This window comes from Camelus ferus, chromosome 9 (genome assembly GCF_009834535.1).
Source record: "Camelus ferus isolate YT-003-E chromosome 9, BCGSAC_Cfer_1.0, whole genome shotgun sequence".
NCBI classification, from domain to species: domain Eukaryota; kingdom Metazoa; phylum Chordata; class Mammalia; order Artiodactyla; family Camelidae; genus Camelus; species Camelus ferus.
The window spans coordinates 7,403,039-7,425,487 of NC_045704.1; the positions used below are offsets into that span (position 1 = coordinate 7,403,039).

The window sequence follows — 22,449 nt, forward strand, 5'->3', positions numbered from 1 at the left end:
CTAAACTTTAGTCAGGATTCCCTAGGCCTTTTTTCGATCAGGCCCAGTTCTTGGGCCTTGTCCTTAAGAGCAAGAATTCTGCGAAGTTGGTTTGGCAAGAATTTACCATCCTCAATATCTGATTGCCACTGATATCTGACCACCACTGATATCTGATGAAATTTCCTCATCCTTCGCCATCAGATGGGTGATAGCTGATCACACTGCCCTTCATTCTGCAAGAATTGGTTAGGTCAGTTTAGGAAGAATTTCCCTACACTCTTCCACTGACAACCCACCCCCTTGCTCCTTGGCTATAAATCTCAACGTTTTACAAGTGTCTGAATAATTTTTCTTTAAAAGATCAGTCTGTAGTTCCCAAAGAAAACATCTCCCCTGTCTGTAGAGTCAATTATTCTGTCCAATTCATTGAGCAACACTTTTATCCATTTAGTATCTCTTACTTGATATCCTAACATACATTCAGTTCCTTTTAGGAATCTAACAATCAATCTCAAAAAGAGGACAATAAAAAAAAAAAAAAGAGGACAATGAGAAACATGCTATTTTGATGCTTTCCAATGGCTGCATTGTTCATAGTTGGAGCATATATGCAAAGGGTGCTCTTATCCTGAAGATATTGGGAGCGTGTTAAATGTGTGATTTCATTGCCAGTAAGTGATTATCATTTCTTTTTCAATGCAGGGAGGGTCTGCATGAATAATTGATATTATCTCAGAAAATATTTACAAAATGCAAATTATACAGAGCTATTAATAATGTCTAAGTGGTGATTCAAATGTGGTAGCAGAAATAGTTCTGGTGAAACATCACTGGAAGGTGAAAAAAGTTCAGACCTCAGAGAAATTTTAGCAATCATAGCTGAGAAGACATAGAATTAAGCTGAACGCATGACTAGAATGGTCACTCTGAAGGTTTTGCCTCCAAATGTGATTATTCTTCATTCCTGAAAATTTTGAGCAATACTGGAAGGAGAGTTAAAGGAGACATTTAGAGTAGCCAGAATTGTAAAGATATACAGGGAAGCTGTGATTTCATGTTTATTGCCTGGTCTCACTAATGATCAATGAGCAAATGTTTGGTTTTAGGTGCTTAATGGGAGACATTGGGTCATAAGGGAGACAAAGACCCCTGAATTCATGGGACTTAAATTGTATTCAAGGAAGAAAGACCAGAAAAATAAAAGAATAGATAATTATATAGTATGTTAGAATGTGGCAGACAAATTGGAAAAAGAAGGCAAGGTAAGTGTCCTAAGAACTATGGTATGAAATACAATGTTACACAGCACAGAAAGGGAAGCCTCCTTAATAAGGGGGCCATTGCAAAAAAGGCTTGAAATGGAAGTAAGGGATGAGCCCTGTGGGTAATTTTGCAATAAGTTTCAGGCCAAAGAAGAAGGTGACTAGGTTGTTCAGTGGGTGGAGGCTTCACAGGTCTCAGCAGTGGAGAGCCTGGGATACCAGCCCTGTTAGCCATTCCTTTGCTTTGTTCATGGCAGAGACACTCAAGGGATGTGAGTAATAAATTTTGACTGCCTCTCAGAGCTTGAAAATTTCCACTATGGTGAACTGGTGCCTAGAACCAGGCAGCCTCAGCTTTCCTAGAACCCTGGTTCATATTTTGATCCCTGGACCTTCACCATCAGTGTCACTAGGGAATTCACTATAAACACACATTCTCAATCGTGAACCCAGAATCGAATCAGGCACTCTGTGGCTCAGGCCAAAGAACTTGTGCTGTAACAAGCTCGCAAGTGATTCTGATACATGTTCAAGAAATACCCATCCCTTTGCTGTGTATTCTGCAGAAACATGTACCTACCTTCCTTGTGTTTAGCAAGTGTTCTGTCTAAATCTGTACAATTTTTTTTTTAGCTGAAGTTGGGAAAAAAAATGGACCACCAACACAAAAATCCTAACAAAATACCAGCAAACTGACTCCAACAGTACATTAAAAGGATCGTACACCATGATCAAGTGGGATGCAAGAATTGTTCAATATCTGCAAATCAAGCAATGTGATAGCCTATATTAACAGATTGAAGAATAAAAACAATATGATCATCTCAGTAGATACAGGAAAAGCTTTTGATAAAATTCAACATCCATTTATGATAAAAAAAACTCTTCAGCAAGTGGGCATAGAGGGAACATACCTCAACATAATAAAGGCCATACATGACAAACCCACAGCCAACATCATACTCAATGGTGAAAAGCTGAAAGTATTCCCTCTAAGATCAGGAACAAGACAAGGATGCCCACGCTCACCACTTTTATTCAACATAGTTTTGGAAGTCCTAGCCACAGCAGTCAGAGAAGAAAAAGAAATAGAAGAAATCCAAATTGGAAAGGAAGAAGTAAAACGGTCACTGTTTGCAGATGACATGATACTATGCATAGAAAATTCTAAAGATGCCACCAGAAACCTAATAGAGCTCATCAATGATTTCAGTAAAGCTGCTGGATACAAAATTAATATACAGAAATCCACTGCATTTCTATATACTAACAACAAAATATCAGAAAGAAAAAAATTAAGGAAACTACCCCATTTACCATTGCATCAAAAAGAATAAAATACCTAGGAATAAACCTGCCTGAGGATGCCAAAGCACTGTACTCCAAAAATTATAAGACACTGATCAAAGAAATTGAAGGTGATACAAACAGATGGAAAGATATATTGTGCTCTTGGATTGGAAGAATCAATATTGTTAAAATGAACATATTACCCAAGGCAATCTACAGCTTCAATGCTATCCCTGTCAAATTACCAATGGCATTTTTCACAGAACTAGAACAAAAATTTTTAATTTGTATGGAAACACAAAAGACCCCAAATAGCCAAAACAACCTGGAGAAAGAAGAACAGAGCTGAAGGAATCATGCTCCCTGACTTCAGACCATTACAAGGTTACAGGAACCAAAACAATCTGGCACAAAAACAGACATATAGATCAATGGAACAGGACAGAAAGCCCAGAAATAAACCCACACAACTATGGTCAATTAACCTGTGACAAAGGAAGCAAGGATATATAATAGAGCAAAGGCAGTCTCTTCAGTAAGTGGTGCTGGGAAAACTGGAGAGCTGCATGTGAAAGAGTAAAACTAGAACATTCTCTAACACCACATGTGAAAATAAAGTAAAAACAGATTAAAGACTTACATGTGAGACCAGATACTATAAAACTCTTAGAGGAAAAGATAGGCAGAACACTCTTTGACATAAATTACAGCAATTTGGGGGGGGGGGGTTCTCCATCTCCTAGAGTAATGGAAATAAAAACAAAAATAAACAAATGGGACTTAATAAACTTAAAAGCTTTTGCACTTCAAAGGAAACCATAAACAAAACCAAAAGACAAGGGGGGAGAGTGTAGCTCAAGTGATAGAGTGCCTGCTTAGCATGCAGGAGGTCCTGGGTACAAACCCCAGTACCTCCTCTAAAAATACCTAATTACCACCCCCCAAAAAACAAAACAAAACAAAAAAACCCAAAAGACAACTTATGGGCTGGGAGAAGATATTTGGAAACAATGCTACTGACAAGGGATTAACTTCCAAAATGTATTAACAGCTCATACAGCTTAATATCAAAATCGGCAGAAAACCTAAGTAGACATTTCTCCAAAGAAGACATCCAGATGGTCAACAGGCACATGAAAAGATGGTCAGCATCACTAATTGTTAGAGAAATGCAAATCAAAACAATAAGATGTCACCTCACACCAGTCAGAATGGCCACCATTAAAAAGTCTACAAATAATAAATACTAGAAAGAGTGTGGAGATAAAGGAAGTCTCCTACACTGTTGGTGGGAATGTAAATTGGTGCAGCCACTATGGAGGACAGTATTGAGGGTCCTTTAAAAGGTGAAAATAGGTCCTCATCATGGTAAGTCTATCTGTCACCACTGGCTCTGGGGTGGCTTTAAGACTGGAGGTGTCTGTGAGCTGGGCCAATGCTGCAGGCTGCATCGAGTCTTCTCACAAGACTTTCAGGATCAAGGGGTTTCTGGCTAACAACAAAAGCAGAATGGTCCCATTCCCCAAAGGATTCGAATGAAGACTGGTAATAAAATCAGGTACAACTCCAAGAGAAGACATTGGAGAAGAACCAAGCTGGGTCTGTAAGGAGCCGCACAGGAGGTGGCACACAAGGTCACTTGCATCTTACCATATCACTCTGAAAACAGTACTGCTGTCTGAATGGCCGGATGTGTTTGGGGACATGATTTTTCTCTTTGTGTCAGTGTTTCTCCACTATTGCTCTGGCTTGGTAATAAATATGTGAGACCTTTGAAAAATAAACATTTTCTTAAAAGGTGAAAATAGTTACCATATGATCTTGCAAATCCACTCCTGGGCATATATCTGGAGAAGACTCTAACTGGAAAAGATACACGCACTCCAATGTTCATAGCAGCACTATTTACAATAGCAAGACACGGAAAGAACCTATATGTCCTTCAACTGATGAATGGATAAAGAAAATGTGGTATAAATATACATGGAATATTACTCAGCCATAAAAATGAATGGAATAATGCCAATTTGGAGCAACATGGATGGGCCTTGAGATTATCATACTAAGTGAAGGAAGTCAAACAGAGAAAGGCAAATATATGATATCACTTATAGGTGGAATCTGAAAAATGACACAAATGAACTTATTTACAAAACAGAAACAGACTCACAGACATAGAAAACAAACCTATGGATACCAAAGGGGAAAGCGGGAAGGGGGTATAAATTAGGAGTTTGGGATTAACATATACACATTACTAGGCATAAAACAGATAAACAATAAGGACCTACTGTATAGCACAGGGAACTATATTCAGTATCTTGTAATAACTTATAATGGGAAAGAATCAGAAAATATATATATATATATATAAATATTCCTCTGCCTGCCTCTTCTTCATAGAAGAGCTGTAGTCTCCGAGGCACCCCCCAAGCACAGAAGCCTGGCTCGAGAATTAATGATTGGTGGGGGACTCAGCTTGTTTTGTTGCTGCCCGAGAACCGGAGACAGGCCTGCTCAGGCCGCAGCTCTTCCAGCCGCCCGGCAACGTCGTCTCATCTAGCAGAGCAGCCCCCGCCCCCCACAACCGTGAGGAAGGTGAAGAGCCTCTGCCCTGCCAGCCAGCCTCCACAGCTCCTGGTGGAGCTCCCCAGGAACAGCAGTAATGGCAATGATAATGGCACTGGGGAAAATGAGGGACTAGAACACGTACCCTCCTGCTCCTCTATCCACAGTGGAGACATGGAGAACAGGATGCACAGCATGAATCTCGACAGAGTAGTTCAAGAGGCAGTTCTCACTGTGACAGCCCTTCCCCACAAGAAGATGGGCAGACCATGTTTGAGGTGGAAATGCACACCAGCGGGGACCAGAGCGCCCAGTGAGAGGAGAAGTTGCAGCAGGAGAGGAAGAAGTAGATGCTTTGAATAAAAGCGTGGACTGGGTGTCCAGCGGGCCCAGTAGACCTGAAAACACCCCGCCCAAGGAGCTCCACTTCAGGCACCCGAGGCACTCTGTCTCTCTAAGCACAAGGAAAAGTGGCGCCATGGAGAAAGGGGGTATTTTCTCCGCAGAGTTTCTTAAGGTGCTCACTCCATCTCTCCTCCTCTCCCATGTTTCGGCTTTGGAGCTAGGCATCTACACTGGAAAATGAGCGAGCACACCTGCCAGCACCTGCTGAAGGAAAGAAGAGCCGTGGGAAAGTGTGTGACTTGTGAAGTGGTGTCTTGTCACAGGAGTTTATTTGAACTTGAGACCGTTGTAACCATGACCCAACCTACCTCCCTATTTTTACATATCCAAGTTCCAGTAACTCTCAAATCCAGTATTCAAACTCTTTTGGGGTATTTTACTAACCTCATTCCCTTTTTGGCCCATAAAACACTTCAGAATTTCCTCACAGAGTTTACTGTTGTTTAGAAATTTGCAAGGGCTTCTTTTCCACAAATGCCACCAGCAGATGATAATTTTGTCAGCAATGCTGTTATCTCCTTTTAGTACCAACAGATCTAGACCTGCATCATTCGTGGGATAAATTTAACTCTTGCAGGATAATTCCCACCTCTCTCTCAAAACCAGATCAGGTTAGCAAATGATACAAAAGCTATGCTTTTTAGTTTTTCAAGACAAAGGCAAGCTTCCCGAAGCTTGAATTTATAGTTATTCAAAACAAAAGGAAATAAAACAAATGGAAAAAAAATAAGACACACGAAAAAAATATCCTGGGCAATAAAAAAAAAGTATTTTAAGCCAGGGGAAAAAAAAAAGAATTAATGATTGATGGGGGGAGGGTGTAGCTCAGAGGTACAGCCCCTGCCCAGTATGCATGAGGTCCTGGCTTCAACCCCCAGAACCTCTATCAAAAAAATAAGAAGCCTAATTACCTCCCACCCTGCAATAAAAAGAACTAATGATTGAAAGGATGGAAAGGATGTGAACATATAGGGAGAAAATCAGGAGTTCAGCCAGGAAAACTAGTAAACTTTTAAACAGTGAATAGCCATATGGTAGTCACAGAAGCTTCAGTGCCTTTCAGAAGTAGATGGCAGTATCTGATGCACATCCCTGAGTGGTTTACAGATGCTAAAACCCCCACCAAGTGGGAGAAGTTAGCTACTTGATGACCATGAGCACACAGCCCCAGACCTACTGGGGCCTGAGGACTGATCATGTTATCGCCTGTGACATTGCCCTGTTACCTCAGCATCAACCAATCAGTTCTCTGCGGACGAGCAGATCACACACCCCATGACTCCCCCCGCCCCTCACCTTGCCTTTAAAAAATGCTTCCCTGAAACTCATCAGGGAGTTTGAGTGTGTTTGAGCAGTAGCTGCCCTGGACTCCTTGCCTGGTTGGTGCCTTACAATAAACACTGCACTTTCCTTCACCACAACCCAGTGTCAACAGATTGGATTTACTGCTCAAATGAGCAGACCCAAGTTCGGTTCAGTAACAGTCATGCTTACATACACCCAAATTAAGAACCACTGGCCTAAAATATTCACCTTGCAAAGTATGAGCCTGAGCCTGTGTGCCCTGACAAATTATGCTGATATGCTAGTTATCTTACAAGGAGTGTAGGGATCAGGCAGAGGGCATAATACCACGTGTCACTTACGCTATATTATAGGTTGTGCTGTAGTAGGTCATGTATTGTGAAATAACTTGTATTATAGTTACCAATATACTATTTATTATTGTTTGACTCCTACATTCTTTTTTGGGGGGTAATTAGATTTACTTATTTAATGGAGGTACTGGGGATTGAACCCAGGCCCTCAGGCATGCTGAGCACTTACTCTGCCTCCGGCTATTACCCACCCCCTTGGTACGGTGGCCAGATGGGCAAGGGGCTACCCCAGAGGGATATACACAAGAGAGAGGTTTTCTGTTGGAACTACAAAGATTCTCCTTCTTTCTTTCTTAAACTACTGCCTCCGGGTGGCCCCTCCCCTACCCTCGGTCTTCCCTGTGATAGCCTTACCTGGAGTATTTTCCCCTTGCTTCCTGACCAAACATACATAAAGCAACAAATCGGTCTTTAATGCTTCTCAGTATAAGTATTTGATGTCAACAAAAAGTTAATCAACAGTCAAATCTAAGAAAAAAATAGAAAATTTTATCCAGCCAACTTGAGGATTAAAACCTGGGAGACAGTCCTTCAGAATGCACTGAGGACTGCTTTACTGGTTAGAAGTGACAGCACCGTTACACGTGGTTTTTTTTGAGACACATGGTCGTATTTCATGTGATGAATTGACAGTGTACACAATTCAGATAGGCAGGTAGGAGTGGGTCATGCCTCACGGTGCCCCCTGACGAGACTAAGGACACAGACTCCCCGAGGTACTAGGCCATGGACTTGGAATTGATTCCTGGGTCCCCACCCCTCACTGGGGGTCACAGCAAGAGACTCCCCTCTATCCCCCAACCCAGGTTCAGTTTCCCCCAGTACAAAATGGGGAGAGGGAGCAGACTTGCCTTGGGGGCTGTTGGAGGATGTTTAAGAGCTCATGAGCTTCAGAAAGGGCTTGAAGTGAGGAGCTAGCCTCAGAGTCCTGATCATTCTGGGGGAGGGGGGTAAAGTGCCTCTGGGGCAGGGAGTTGAGGGGGAAGAGGTGGGCAGGGTTTACACCTGGCTCTGACCAAAGTTCTGATCCCTACTGGATGGTCTCCAGATGGGGTGGGGCATGAATAGGTACTGCACGCATGACCTGGGCTTCCCAAGCACCACCAAGATGAATTTGAACATTTTTGATGGATTTTACCCAGCTTCTACCCTCCATGCAATTTGAATATGTTTTAGTTATTGTCTGTTTTCAGGCTGGGTTAAACCATTTCTTTGAACAGCTACTACCATAAGAATCTCTGAAAAGCTGACTGATTTTGTTTCCAACCTGGGTAATCCCAATGTTTCTATCAAGTGACTGTGTCATACTATGGGGATCTTCAGAGAAGAATTCTGTAAGGTGTTACCCGCAACTCAGAAACAACACTGTCCTCATCACCCACAATCTTCTAGGAAAGCTGAAAGGGCTGATGGCATTTTTAAAATCAGCAAAACTTTCAAAAACTCTTGAGCTCCCTTGGCCAAACATACTCCCACTAGCCCTTACGGTCATATAGTCCACTGACAAATTGGTTCTCCGCTAGGAATTACTAACTGGAAGGCCCACGTGGCTAGGAATTTCACCCCCAGTAGTAGACTCTGCCCTCTGTATGCAGACTTAGCAAAATATTACAAGGGACTCGTGCACTACACCTAGCCCCTATCACCAAGTCGTTACGGCCACCTCTGGAAAACATCTTTTAAACAGAGATTCTTCCTTATCTTCAACTAGTAGATTTCACCTATTAGAAGAGACATCAGAGAATAACTACTCTTGAATCTTTGGGAGAGACCCTTCAGGTGCTGTTCATAATAAATGTATCAGTGAAACTCCAGGGAGTCACTCATGGGGTTCACGTTTCACAGCTAAAGAAGAGATTCAGAATCCCACACAACTGGAAGTCTGCTCCAAGAGGGCACGTCAAACTGAGGATTCTCAGAGAACCTCTGGAGGCCAGTTCCCTATGGAGGCACAATCCTGATTTCCTAAGCATATCCTGCTCTCTCAAACATTAACCATATTCCAGGTGGGGTCATGAGATCTGGTCTCTGCCTAAATCAGGAATTTCCCACATATTGTGTTACCTACCATTGTCTGCAGGGGGCGCTATAAAAATGCCCATGGCTCTGTGATGTGAAGCGGCAATACGACGTTTTCAGTAGGCAACTGGAAGAGCAGATAGAAGACAGAAATGCAATCTGTAACTGCACTATAAAGACTAGGTTTCATAACTATATCAAAACTTGAACAACTTTATCCTTGAGGATTCCACTGAACAGTACAAGAAACAGAGATCCAGTATGGCTGACATCAGAGATGACAAAGACGGCAAACGGGCAATGACTGTAACCAAAACCAAAGTTTAGAAATCTGACCTCAGTTTAGAGGCAAGACCAGGACCCAGAACCCACTTTTCTTCTTCAAAAATTTTCTCAAATAAATGAAGGAAGGAAGGGAGGGAAGGAGGGAATGAGGAAGGGGACCTTCCCCAGGATACCAGCAGCAACAGTTAACAGGAAGGTCTGGTGGTGCCTGAGTCTACTCAGTACACAGTATCCACTGGAAGGGAATTTTAACCATAGCAGCATTTGCCAGGTTCTGTTCTCTTCAGGAGGAAATGACATTGATTTATTAAGTGCACTGATTTTTCTATGTACAAAGCATATACTTAGTCCTATTTATTTATTTAAACTATACTAATAACCATCAAGAAATCTACAAGTAACAAATGCGGGCAAGGAAGTGGAGAAAAGGGAACCTTCATGCACCACTGGTGGGAATGTAAATTGGTGCAGCTACTATGGAAAACAGCATGGAGATTCTTCAAAACACCTAAAAACAGAACTACCATATGACCAAACATTCCCACTCCTGGGTATATATCGTCTCCCCCCCAAAAGAAAAAAAAGAAAGAAAACACAAATTTGAAAAGATACATGCACCCCAATTTTTTTATAATAGCCAAGATATGGAAGCAACCCAACTATCCATCAAAAGTGGATGAGTAGATAAAGATGGACTTTACAGACTACTACTCAGCTATAAAAAAGAACAAAATTCTGCCATCTGCAGCAACTTGAATAGACCTAGAAAGTATGATACTTGGTGAAATTACTCATAGAAAGGGAAATACTCTGTTATCACTTATATGTGGAATCTAAAAAATAAAACAAATGAATATACAGAAAATATAAACAGGCTCACAGATACAGAGAACTAATGGTTACCAGTGGGAAAGGGGAGGTGGGAGGGGCCAGGAGTAAGAGATACAAACTACTATGTATAAAATAGAGAAGCAACAAGAATATGTTGTACAACACAAGGATTACAGCCAATATTTTGTATAACTATAGGAATTCATTTAGCTCATTTAAGGTCTTTGCCACCCTACACTTTCCTTTCATCCCCAGGTGCCACATGCTCCCTCAGCTCTCTCTTTCTAGAGGCCTTATGAGACCACCGTGCACCACTTTCTTTCTTTATGTCTTCCCATCAAAAGCTGTAAGCACCTGTGTTACAGAGCATCTGCCTGAGACGTGACTTAGGTGACCTTAGTGTCCAGCACGTTTCCTGATCATAGGAGTCAAGGAAAATGTGGTGACATTTGGGAAGATTTGATAAATAAGTTTACATTTTGCTTCAAAAAGGTCAAAATTTGCTTTAAAATCAGTATTCTTTTACTATATGAATTGAGATATACTTCCTTGTCAAAAATAACTTTTAACATAAACATGAACTTTTAACACAATTATTGAATTATCAATAACTAATCTATTCTACCAAGGCTTGTTTTAGTTTAATATTTCTTTCTTTCTACATTCACAAGCAAGAATTTTATTTTCCCACTAAATCATTTTGGAAGAAGTGGAAAAGCACAAAGGGGGAAAAAGACTTCCCACAACCCCACCACAGCAGTGAGAATCAGAGCTCAAATTCACATGTGTATTCTCCTTCCTTGGAAGACTTTTGCATATACTCAGTATATTATCTTGCATAAAAAAATAGATGTGGTCATACTACACAGGTTATTTATAGTACTGGGGGGAAGCTATTTTCTGTTTTTCATTGGGATAAATGTGTTTAACAAAATCTACCATTCCAACTACTTTAAATTTTCAGTTCAGTGGTTCCATTAAGTGATTCACATTGTTGTGCAATCATTACCACCATCCATCTCCAGAACTTTTTCATCATTATGAACTGAAACTCTGTACCCATTAAGCAATTACTCCCCATTCCCTCCTCCCCTCAGACCCTGGGAACCTCTATTATGCTTCTGTCTCTCTGAATTTGACTATCCCAGGTAACTCCTGTAAGCGGAATCCTATAGCATTTGCCCTTTGATGTTTGGCTTATTTCACTAAGCATGTCTTCAAGGTTCATTCCTGTTGTAGCATGTACCAGAATGTCCTTCCTTTTCAGGGTTGAATAATGTTTCATTGTATGTATAGACCACTTTGTGTTTATCCCCTCATCTGCTGATAGATGTTTAAATTTTTTTTGAAGCGTAGTTGATTCACAAAGTTAATTTCAGGTGTACAGCAAAGTGATTCATTTACATGGTTTATACATACACCCCCTATATATATATATACATACACACACACACATATACATACACATTTTCTTTTCAGATTCTTTTCTATTATGTTATTACAAGAAATTGAATATAGTTCGCTGTGTTATACAGTAGGTCCTTCTTTATCTATTTTATATGCAGTAATGTGTGTCTGTTAACTCCCAACCCCTAATTTATCCCTCCCCTTTGGTAACATTAGTTTATTTTCTATGTCTATGAATTTGTTTTTGTTTATAAATAGAATGTATCATTTTTTAAAAAGATTCCACATATAAGTGGTATCATATGATACTTGTCTTTCTCTGTGTTGATGGACATTTGGGTTGTTTCCACATTTTGACTCTTGTGGACTTATTTCAAGGGCTAAAATTTAAAGAGATTGACCACATCAAGTGCTGACTGCATCACGGAGGAACTACAATTCTTATACATTGCTGGTGGGAAGGCAAAAGAGAACAACCACTTTAGAACACAGTTTGGCATTATCTTAAAATGTTAAACATCTACCTACACTGTAATAGTTTGAGTTATTAACACACAGGAAATAAAACATATATCCATATAAAGAACTGAACCAAGTCTTTAAAGCAACTTTATTTGTAATACCCCAAACCAGGAAATAATCCAACATCCATAAAGAGAAAAATGGATAATCAGAGTGGTTACCCATAGAAGAGACTACTCAGAAATAAAAAGATTTAACTACTCACATAAGCATCATTGCTGAACCTCAAAATAATAGTGCAGCACGAAGTAAGCCAGTTAAAAAAAAGTATACATCTTATGATGCCTATTTAACATTACAGAAAATGCATGAGGGAGGGTAACAGCTCAGTGGTAAAGCACCTGCTTAGCAGGCACAAGGTTTTGGGTTCAATCTGCAATAAAAGATTTAAAAAAAGATAAAAGAGATGCCTTCTTTAAAGAAAAATTATAGAAAATACAAATTAATCTCCTATGCAGGAAAGTAAATCAAGGAACCAATGATTGTCTGGAGGGCTGAGGAATGTATGGAATGAGATTCTAAAAAGGCGTGAGGTTAGTATGTGACAAATACATTTTCACGATTGTGACGATGGTTTCACAGCTTTATACGTATGTTAAAGCTCATCAATTGTACACATTAGATAACTGCACTTTTGTGGCATGTCAATTATGTGAATTGCAGTAGTCCCTCAGCATCTGAGGGGGATTGGTTCCAGGACCCACCATGGATACCAAAATCTGTGGATGTTCTAGTGCCACAGTCTGCCATTTAGATCTGTGCTTCCAAATCCACAGAATCAACAATCTATGGATTGTGTAGTACTGCATGTATTTACTGGGAAAAAACTATGTGTTACTGGACTCATGCAGTTCAAACCCATGTTGTTCAAGGGTAACCTTAATCCTTGATAAATCTTAATAAAGTCCTAAAAAGTGGTTCCAAATAAAAGCCTAGGTGTCCCAGTTTCCTCAGAATATTAGGCTGCCAGTGCTGTATGGTCTCTGCCATCTCTCCTTCTATCCTGGGAGGTGCAGCCTTGCCTCGGTGGCAGCAAATGTGGGCAAGCAGTGAAGGCTGTTGTCACTTGAATCAACAAGACTGCTGGCTGGGTCATCAAAGACGCATCCTTGGACTGCAGGATAACCCTTCCCTCTATCCTCGTTTTCCTGCTGGTAGAGCAATGGCCTTGAGGAGACAGCCGGAAAGACTCCCAGAATCCACGAACCTCACCTACAGAAGACAGTCATGGAGGCCCTGAGAATTTCTGTACACATTTATCTCAGAGGATGCAGTCACTGGAACACCTGTGGATGAACTTTTAGAAGAGGCACACTCCATGTAGCTTACTGTAGTCTCTCTTCTCCCTATTAATCCAGTGTTTCTGCACCAAGGAAACTGAACCCTCCGAAAACTGACTTCCCCTGTCAAGTTTATGATCAACATCTCTATCCAAAACTGTATTCCCTTTCTTGTCCTGCCCCTGTTTCCCTCAGGACTGAAAAGTATCAAAGAAAAGCTGGATCCTGCAGGGCCCTTCTGGGTACAAAAGTCCCTGCACGTCACCTGTTTGTTTGTAGAAAAGGCTTTAGTCTCCTAGGCCTTCCCTGATTTCCAAAAAGCAAACTCAAGCAGAGCCTAATTAGGGAAGTGAGGGGATGTAGAAACAAAAGAAATGCAGTCAAGAAAGAAAAATAATGATAGCTTAAACAACAGTGTGGCAGTAACAGTCCTAATTCCTCCTCAAGGGATACACAGAACCACCTGACCCTTATCTCTGAGCTGTTCTGCAGAAACTAAGACCTCCACCCAGGTGGAGGATGGGGACTACACACTGACCACAAGAATGCAGACCCAGGTGGGCTGGAACCAGAGGTTGATGATTAAGACAACTGAAATCTCACCCTGCTACCTCAACACCAACCAATCAGAAGGAATTCCATGAGCTGCAACCTTCACCCCAAATGTTGCCTTTAAAAACCCTTCCCTGAAAACCACTGGAGAGGTAGGGTCTTTTGACCATTAGCTGCCCATTGTCCTTGCTTGGTGCCCTGCAATAAATGCTGTACTTCATGACAACCCAGTGTCAGTAGACTGGCTGTGCTGTGCACGGGCGAGCAGATCTGATTTTAGTTCAGTAACACCAGTTATGGTTCTGATTCTTAGTCTAACAACAAATGTCATAGGCTATGAAAATCTGTATATCATGGCACATGGCTCCTTTACAGGACCTGAGGAAGAGGGCCCCTCAACATTTTTGGTAATTATATAATATACACTGTGAACAAGGGAATAAAATTTGTTGTTCATAGAAACACTGGGGGTTCTCACAACAAAGCGCTCTTCTTTAGGGAGATTTCTGACTTTTCAAAAATTCCTGGCACCAGTCCACAAATGAGGATCACAAAGCCCTGCAGTCCTTCTTTCAAGGCCTTGGGCAGCAATACAAATTAGACAAATGTTGGTCATACAGTCCCTCCCAAAGCACAGAAAGTTTGGGATCCCCACAAAATCTGTTCATCCCTACATGCTAACAGACCGTAATTATGCTTCAAAATTACCCCCAAAGTGGTGAATAGAACCACCAAAATTAAAGATGCAAAAACAGTCCTTTACGAAAAGATCAGAGCAATGTGCAGCAAGCAATTTCTAAGCTGGTGAATTAGAACTGGGGAAAATTCATCACAAGCATGATGCTTGAACAATAATGTCCCTGAGAAAGGCAGTCCTTCTTAGCAAGCTGAGGACAGGTCCTTTGGACCTACACTGGATCAGGTCCATTCCCTAAAATCAGAAAAGAAAGGAATAAGACCTAAACAAACAATTATCCAAAGAAGAAATACAAATGATCAATAGGCACATGAAAAAATGCTCAATATCACTACTTATCAGAGAAATGCAAATCAAAACTACAATGAGGTATCACCTCACATCAGTCAGAATGGCCATCATTCAAAAATCCACAAATGACAAATGCTGGAGAGGCTGTGGAGAAAGGGGAACCCTCCTACTCTGCTGGTGGGAATGCAGTTTGGTGCAGCCACTGTGGAAAACAGTATGGAGATTCCTCAAAAGACTAGGAATAGACTTCCCATATGACCCAGGAATCCCGCTCCTGGGCATATATCCAGAGGGAACCCTACTTCAGGATGACACCTGCACCCGTGTTCATAGCAGCACTACTCACAATAGCCAAGACATGGAAACAGCCTAAATGTCCATCAACAGATGACTGGATAAAGAAGATGTGATATATTTATACAATGGAATATTATTCAGCCATATAACCCGACAACATAACGTCATTTGCAGCAACATGGATGCTCCTGGAGAATGTCATTCTAAGTGAAGTAAACCAGAAAGAGAAAGAAAAATACCATATGAGATTGCTCATATGCGGAATCTTAAAAAAACAAAAAACAAAAAACCAAAAAAACAGAAACAGACTCATAGAATACAAACTTGTGGTTGCCAGGGGGACAGGGGGTGGGACGGGACTGGGATTTCAAAATGCAGAATAGATAAACAAGATTGTACTGTGTAGTACAGGGAAATATATACAGGATCTTGTGGTGGCTCACAGCAAAAGAGAATGTGACAATGAATGTATGTATGTACATGTATAACTGAAAAATTGTGCTCTACACTGGAATTTGACACATTACAAAATGACTATTACTCAATAAAAAAAGTTTATATAAAAAAAAGTTAAAAAAAAAAAAAAAAAAGAAAAGAAAGGAATGAGGATGCTGCTAAGGGCCTGGGCTATTCATAATTCCCCCAAGCAAACGGGAGAACACAAAGGTCAGCTTCCCTCCGTGTTCGTGTGGTGACTGATGCACACCGCGTAGGTGTGTCAGGCAGTAGAGGTGAAATGGCTCCAGCTACAGAAACTAGCAGTGACATAAATCTAGCAACAGCTCTGGGCAGGTAGAAAGTGCAACACACCTAAAGCCTCACACATAACTGAAGCTTATGAGGAATCTTGCACAGTCTAAGTCTGAATAAAAGTGGGTTAAATAAAGGTAAATGGCTCACAGTCTCCCCGAGTGCTGTTATACTGAGTGAGGAAATAAAACCACCTCTGCACACTTAAGGCTTTTCTCCAGTGTGAATTTTCTGGTGTCCAAAGAGGTTAGATTTTCACTTTTAGGATTTCCCACATTTGCTACACTCATAAGGTCTTTCTCCCATGTGAACTCTCTGGTGTTGAATGAGGCTAGAACTTTGGCTAAAGGAATTCCCACATTCATTGCACTCATAAGGCCTTTCTCCAGTATGAACTCTCTGATGTTGAATGAGGCCAGAGCGTTGTCTAAAGGATTTCCCACACTGACTGCACTCATAAGGTCTTGTGCCAGGATGCATTCTCTGGTGTTGAACGAGGTCAGATTTACGGATAAAGGATTTTCCACATTCTCTGCACTCATAAGGTCTTTCTCCAGTGTGAACTCTCTGATGCTGAACAAGGATAAATTTGCGACTAAAGGATCTCTCACAAACAGTGCACTCATATGGCCTTTCTCCAGTATGAACACTCCGATGTCGAATGAGGTTGGAGAACTGTCTAAAGGAATTCCCACATTCACTGCACACATAGGCCTTTCTCCACTGAGAATTCTCTGGTGCTGAATGAGTTCGAATTTGCAGCTAAAAGATTTCCCACAATCACTACACTCATAAGGCGTTTCTCCAGTGTGAATTCTCCCGTATTGAATAAGGTTAAAAATTTGTCTAAAGGACTTCCCACATTCGCTGCACTCATAAGGTCTTTCTTTAGTGTGAACTCGCTGGTGTTCAGTGAGGTTGGATTTGTAGCTAAAGGACTTCCCACATTCACCACACTCATAATGCATTCCTCCAGCGTGTTGTCTGATGGTGAATGAGTTTGGATTTGTGGATAAAGACTTTTCCACATTCATTGCAGTCATAAGTCCTTTCTCCAGTGTGAATTCTCTGGTGTTTAAGGTCAGAGGCTTGGCTAAAAAAATTTCCACATTCATTACACTCATATGTCCTTTGTCCAGCATGAATTTGCTGGTGCTGAGCAAGTCTGAAGTTGCAGTTGAAGGCTTTCCTACATTTGTTACACTTGTAAAGCCCTTTTTCAGAGTAGACACTCCGATCTTGAACAAGTGTGTGGTTGCAGATGGCAACTAGTTCACATTCACCCTGCCTGTAAAGACTCTTTTCACTGTGAAAGGCCTTCCCACTCTCACTGCCACTCTGTGGCTCCTCACTGTTGGGAAAGGCCTGGCGCTGGAGAAGGCCTGAGGTGGCCGGGAAGTCCTCTCCGACCTCCTACAGGTGAAAAGCTTCCCTGACATGAAGAAGCTACAGCTCCTCACAAATGAGGCCCTGTCCACATCTCTCTTCCAGGGCTCCTCTCCACTGTCATGCTTCTGTTGCTGGTGAAGGTCTGCAGCGAAACAGAAGCATCTCACACGTGGGACACCCAAGTACGGTTTCTGCAAAGGGTATATTGTTGCGTCCTCAGCTTGGTGCAAAATACCTTTGAAGACTGGGATGCATATCTCACAGGGGTGGGTCTTCTGGGTGGGTGGACCTGCCTCAGAAGCCCTGACGTGAGATTCTCCTTCTACAGATAAACTCTGCCCAGAAGGGGTTTCCTCATCTTGTTTCATGTCTATAACCTGAAAACAGAGAAATGCTGAGGAAATGCATGTTGACCCTGATGGGAGAGGCAAGCCCCATTACAAAGGTGCATCAGACACAACAAGGAATGAGTTTGTTTCTTGAGCTTGTTCTAAAAACAAGGGGGCTGGAGCAGGCTGAAGAAGTGGCTGCCTGGCAGCAGTGGGCAGGAATAGGGGAGACCTCACCAGACCAAGGGCCCAAGGATGGAGTACACCACATGGAGCAGAGGCAAGGTGTCTAACTCATTCCTCTGCCAACAGCCTTCATCTAAGGTGTGATGTGGGCATGCTGTGAGGAAGGCTGCTTGTGTCCTGCCCTGGTAAATTTCCACTGGAACCAAGCAGCTGGTGTCCAAGGACTACTTAAGGATATGTGCACACCTCATGACACATGTGCAGGTCAATACTGCAGATGTTGCAGTGCAGAGGAACAGGTGACCCACAGAGGCCACAAAGGTTAAGGCAGCCAGGAGCTGGAAGTCACCAATGCAAGGACAAGGCAGCAAAGTGTCAAGTATGGGGAAAAGGTAGAAATGAGGTGTGACCAGTGGCACTTGCACCGAAACACTACTGGACACAGGGCAGGTTCCTGGTATGATCTGAACATAGTCATGCTATCACGTCCCCCCTCAGATGCCACTCACCAGGCCCAGGCCTCCTCTCCTCTGAGGCCATCTCATCATGTCTACTCTGTGAAACAACCAAGGTTCTTCCTGCACCCTCCATTGTGCAACTACTCAGAACCTGAATGATGCAAGTCTTCATGAAAGACGGCATAGCTGAGTGGCCAGCACTGGCCCAGAGCAGCTCAATATATGACAGTAGTCAGGAAAGAAAACATTACAAACAACTGAAGAACGCCGTACAAGGACAGCCCAGTCTTACAAGGACAGCCCATAGTTCATGTAAGTAATGACCACGGCCTGGCACAGGCAGTCACACAGAACTGTTAGTGAGAGGAAGAAGACCTGGAGGCCACGGATCTGGACAGTCACTCCAGCAGGGAGAGGGCAAGCCAGGTGGGATTCACTGAGCTGCCTGCAAGACTCCTGACTCCCAGATCCGTTCTGCACTTTCAGAGGCAGCTGGGCTAGGGCTGCCTGGGGAGTCCACTGCTTAGGGCACTACACACAGTTCCATGATGGCACCCACAGCACGTCTGACAAGAAAGAGAAGGAAGGTAGCAGAGCCCATGGTCCAGCTGAGGGAAAGATAAAGTGAACTGAGGGAAAAAAGGAAAAGGAGGACATCATCTCAGGACACTAAGAAGGGTGTGACGGTCTTACCCAGCCACAGCTCCTCCTGCCCTACACCATAATCACCTCCTTAGCTTCCCTAATCATGACCAAGCACAAACGGTCCACAGAATGCTTGTCAAAGTCAAACAGGATCAAGTTCTACCCGAGATGCTGATGATCCCCATTAACAAAGGCAGCCCTGAGTCCTGCCATGAAGGCCTCCTTCCCTGCTTCAACCTCACCTACCCAGAACCATATCAGATCTCAGGTACCCATGGCCCTCTGCCAGTTGTGCTGCATTTGATGAATCCTGACCAGTCACAGCTTTCCTCTCTTCACCTAACCCTCATTCAAGGCCCAGTGCCTGGCCCTCTACCTCATCTGTGAGTCTCCCAGATGACCACATACACCTCCAAGCTAATCCACCAGCCTGACTACAACATCCCAGGTCCCACCAAGGGTTACAACAAAATCCTGGTCAGTCTGTAGAGCAGTGAATAAGCACCAGCTTGTCTGAATTCCTCCTGATGATGCCTCCACAACCATCTCATGTCCACCGATCCCTCAGAGGCCTTGCCCACATGCCAAACTATAGCCTTCCCCACCCTCCCCACGACCACTTCTCTCACCTGTGTTGTGACACCCACCTCCCACAGCCAGGGGCCCAAGCAGGAAACCGAGTCCTCAGGCCTACCCTCATCGTCCTAGGCTACTATTAACCATTATCATCCTGACCTGGATTCCCCACACTAAAGTGATCTACAGGAGGTGAGGTGTATAGCTCCGTGGTAGAGCACATACTTAGCATGTGCAAGGTCCTGGGTTCAATCCCCAGTACCTCCATTAAAAAAAAAAATAAGAAGCTCCTCCCTGGGCCACACACTCTCCACTGCCCTTTGGATAAGTCTCCATCCCGAACTCCTCCTCAGAGTACTAGATGCCCACAAACTGCTCTCTGAAAGATCTCATATCCTTAAGAGGCCAAATATAAAACTTCTGATATCCCCAAAGAAAATTAGTCTTACTGTGGACTTCCCTGTCTCACCTAATGGAGCTTCCATCCTTCCAGATGCTAAAACCAAATCTTCACTTATTTATCCCTGACTCCTACCATTCTCTCAACCTCAGAATTAGAAAATTCAGGTTTCTGTACCTAACACACCAAACCAGCCACTTCTCCCACCTCCACAGCCACCACCTTGGTCAAGCTACCAACACACTCACCCAGACCACAGCAGTAGCCTCTTCCATGGTCTCCCCACCACCTCCCTCACGCCAATGCTGTTCTCCATGCTGCACCCACAGGGAGCCTGATAACACCGGAGTCAGATCACCTGTCTCCACTGCTCCAGATCTTTCATTGCTCCCATCACCTCCAGAAGGGACACTCAATTTTCACAAAGCTGTTCCAGACCTGACTCCTGCTCCACTCACTGCTCCCAGTTTCCACGAAAAAGAAAAGATACCCGCAGGTCCCTGAACCAGCTCAGCCTCCTCTCCAGGCCTTTGCACATTCTGGTACCTATGTCTGATCTGGTACCTTCCACATCTCATTCCACTGGTTGCCAAAAATAGGAACCACTCCATATAAGCCTGGGCCTGGACTTAGAACCCTGGGCCACTCCACATGATCCTAGGCCTCATGTTTGTTCAAGGTCCCTGGGTCCAGGGGCTGAAAGAGTGGCGCAATAGTACAGAAACACTATTATCTCGGAGACCACAGGGTGGAGTGAGGACTAATGAGGCCCGGAAGTAAACCCCACAAACCACAGTCCCTAAGAGATTCTGCAGTTACAGGAATCTGTGCGGAAAGGGAGGTCACCTGAGAGCCTGGCAACCACGGCCAGCTTCCATGGGCTCAAGCTACTAAACACTCTTGCAAAGCCCAGGTGCCAGCTGAGCTCCAGGTGTCTGCATTACCTCGGGACCTCCGTCCTCAGAGCAGACTCCTGCCAGTCATGCAATCTTGTACAGGAGTCGACCTTCCTGTACCTAAGTATTATTGCCACTCTACTCGTCTGCTCTTCCTCCGACCAGCATTTGGTAAACTTTTAGAAGCCTATCTCGGTGTCACTCTTTTGTTCACCCTCCCCTCCCCCCGAAAATGAAAGTAAAACTCCTCAGGCACAACGTCGCTTCGAATTCTTTACATCCTGCAGACATAAAATGGACCCCAGGTTTCCCGAACGCCCCCCCTCCGCCCCCGCCTCAGTCCGGCCTCCAGGCCTCCGCACCTGCGGGTCCCCCCGCCTGGGGGCCTCTCCCCGCGCCGTCACGCCGTCTGTCAGAAACACGGCCCCACCCGCGGCCGCCTCCCCGGCCTGCACCCCGGGGCCCGGGCCGCAGGCACGCGAGCAGGCGCCCCGCACTCGGGGCTCTAGTGTCCGGCGGGAGAGGGCAGTGCGGGCCCGGAGGACGCGCGTTTACCTGCGGCTGGTCCCTCAGCGCGGCCGCCGCCATCGGGGTCTGAGGGCGCAGCGGGGCCTGGGAGGCACGGAGGTCCCGATCCCAGCCTGTTGCGGGCCACCCCGAGCCTTGCACCCGCCTCTCTGGGACTCCTCCGGCACCTTCTCCTTCGCGACCCCTGGCTCCGGAGCCTCTGGGCGGACCAACTGACCCGACAAAAGACAAAATAACCGCCACGAGGAGGACGTCAGAAGTCCCTCCCCGAGGCGATGCCCACGCACGGAAGTGCCTTTGACTTGCTCTTTCATTGGCTCAACTGCGCCACCGTTGGGCGCATTGCCCTCTGGGTAGTGTAGTTTCCACCGATGCGCAGGTGGAGTTAGAGGTCCCAGTTGTCCACCTCGAGGAGTAAACGTTCTGCACGGCCCATAAATACAGCCATTATTTTGTAATGACTTTAATGGAGTAAAATCTATAAAAATATTGACCCACTATGTTGTACACCTGAAACTAATATAATATTGTAAGTCAGTTATACTTCAATTTAAATAAGAAAGAAAAGAATAGAAAATGGTTCCGGGGCACTGAGAGTGGCACTGGGAAATGACGACTTTAACCTTCAGGGAAAGGAATGCACTTATCCCTTTTTAAAGGGGCCGTTCTCAGGTTTGGGGGAGTGTTGTCTGCAACCGATCACTTGATTATAGCCATTATTTCAGACTCCGTAAGCTCAGAATGCCCCATGTGGCTAAAAATTGTATCTCAATTATCCCCAAAGACTACAAATGCAAGTGAACATATTCTCATTCAGACACAAAATTCATCCACTCTTAGCAGGAATATAATAAACATTTTCTTGCTATTCAAATGCATGCAGTCAGAAATGTCAGTATGGTAATTGTATGTTCAGTTAGAGCCATGACTTGGAAGATAAGGAGAG

General features: G+C 43.6%; 1 protein-coding gene and 3 pseudogenes across 1 annotated transcript in view; 2 read left to right on the forward strand and 2 right to left on the reverse strand.

Moving 5' to 3' along the window:
• The window catches only part of LOC102523173 (zinc finger protein 211-like), a 90,903-nt gene that overhangs the window by 20,756 nt on the left and 47,698 nt on the right, over nt 1-22,449 (reverse strand). The window contains exon 6 of the mRNA XM_032487466.1: nt 9,234-9,311. The gene's annotated coding sequence lies outside the window, so the exon portion shown is untranslated. The remainder of the gene's footprint in view (nt 1-9,233; nt 9,312-22,449) is intronic.
• The window catches only part of LOC116665967, a 30,058-nt pseudogene continuing 11,295 nt past the window's right edge, over nt 3,687-22,449 (forward strand).
• Nucleotides 4,217-5,715, forward strand: LOC102522553 (annotated as a pseudogene).
• On the reverse strand, nt 15,844-21,992 carry LOC102522298 (annotated as a pseudogene).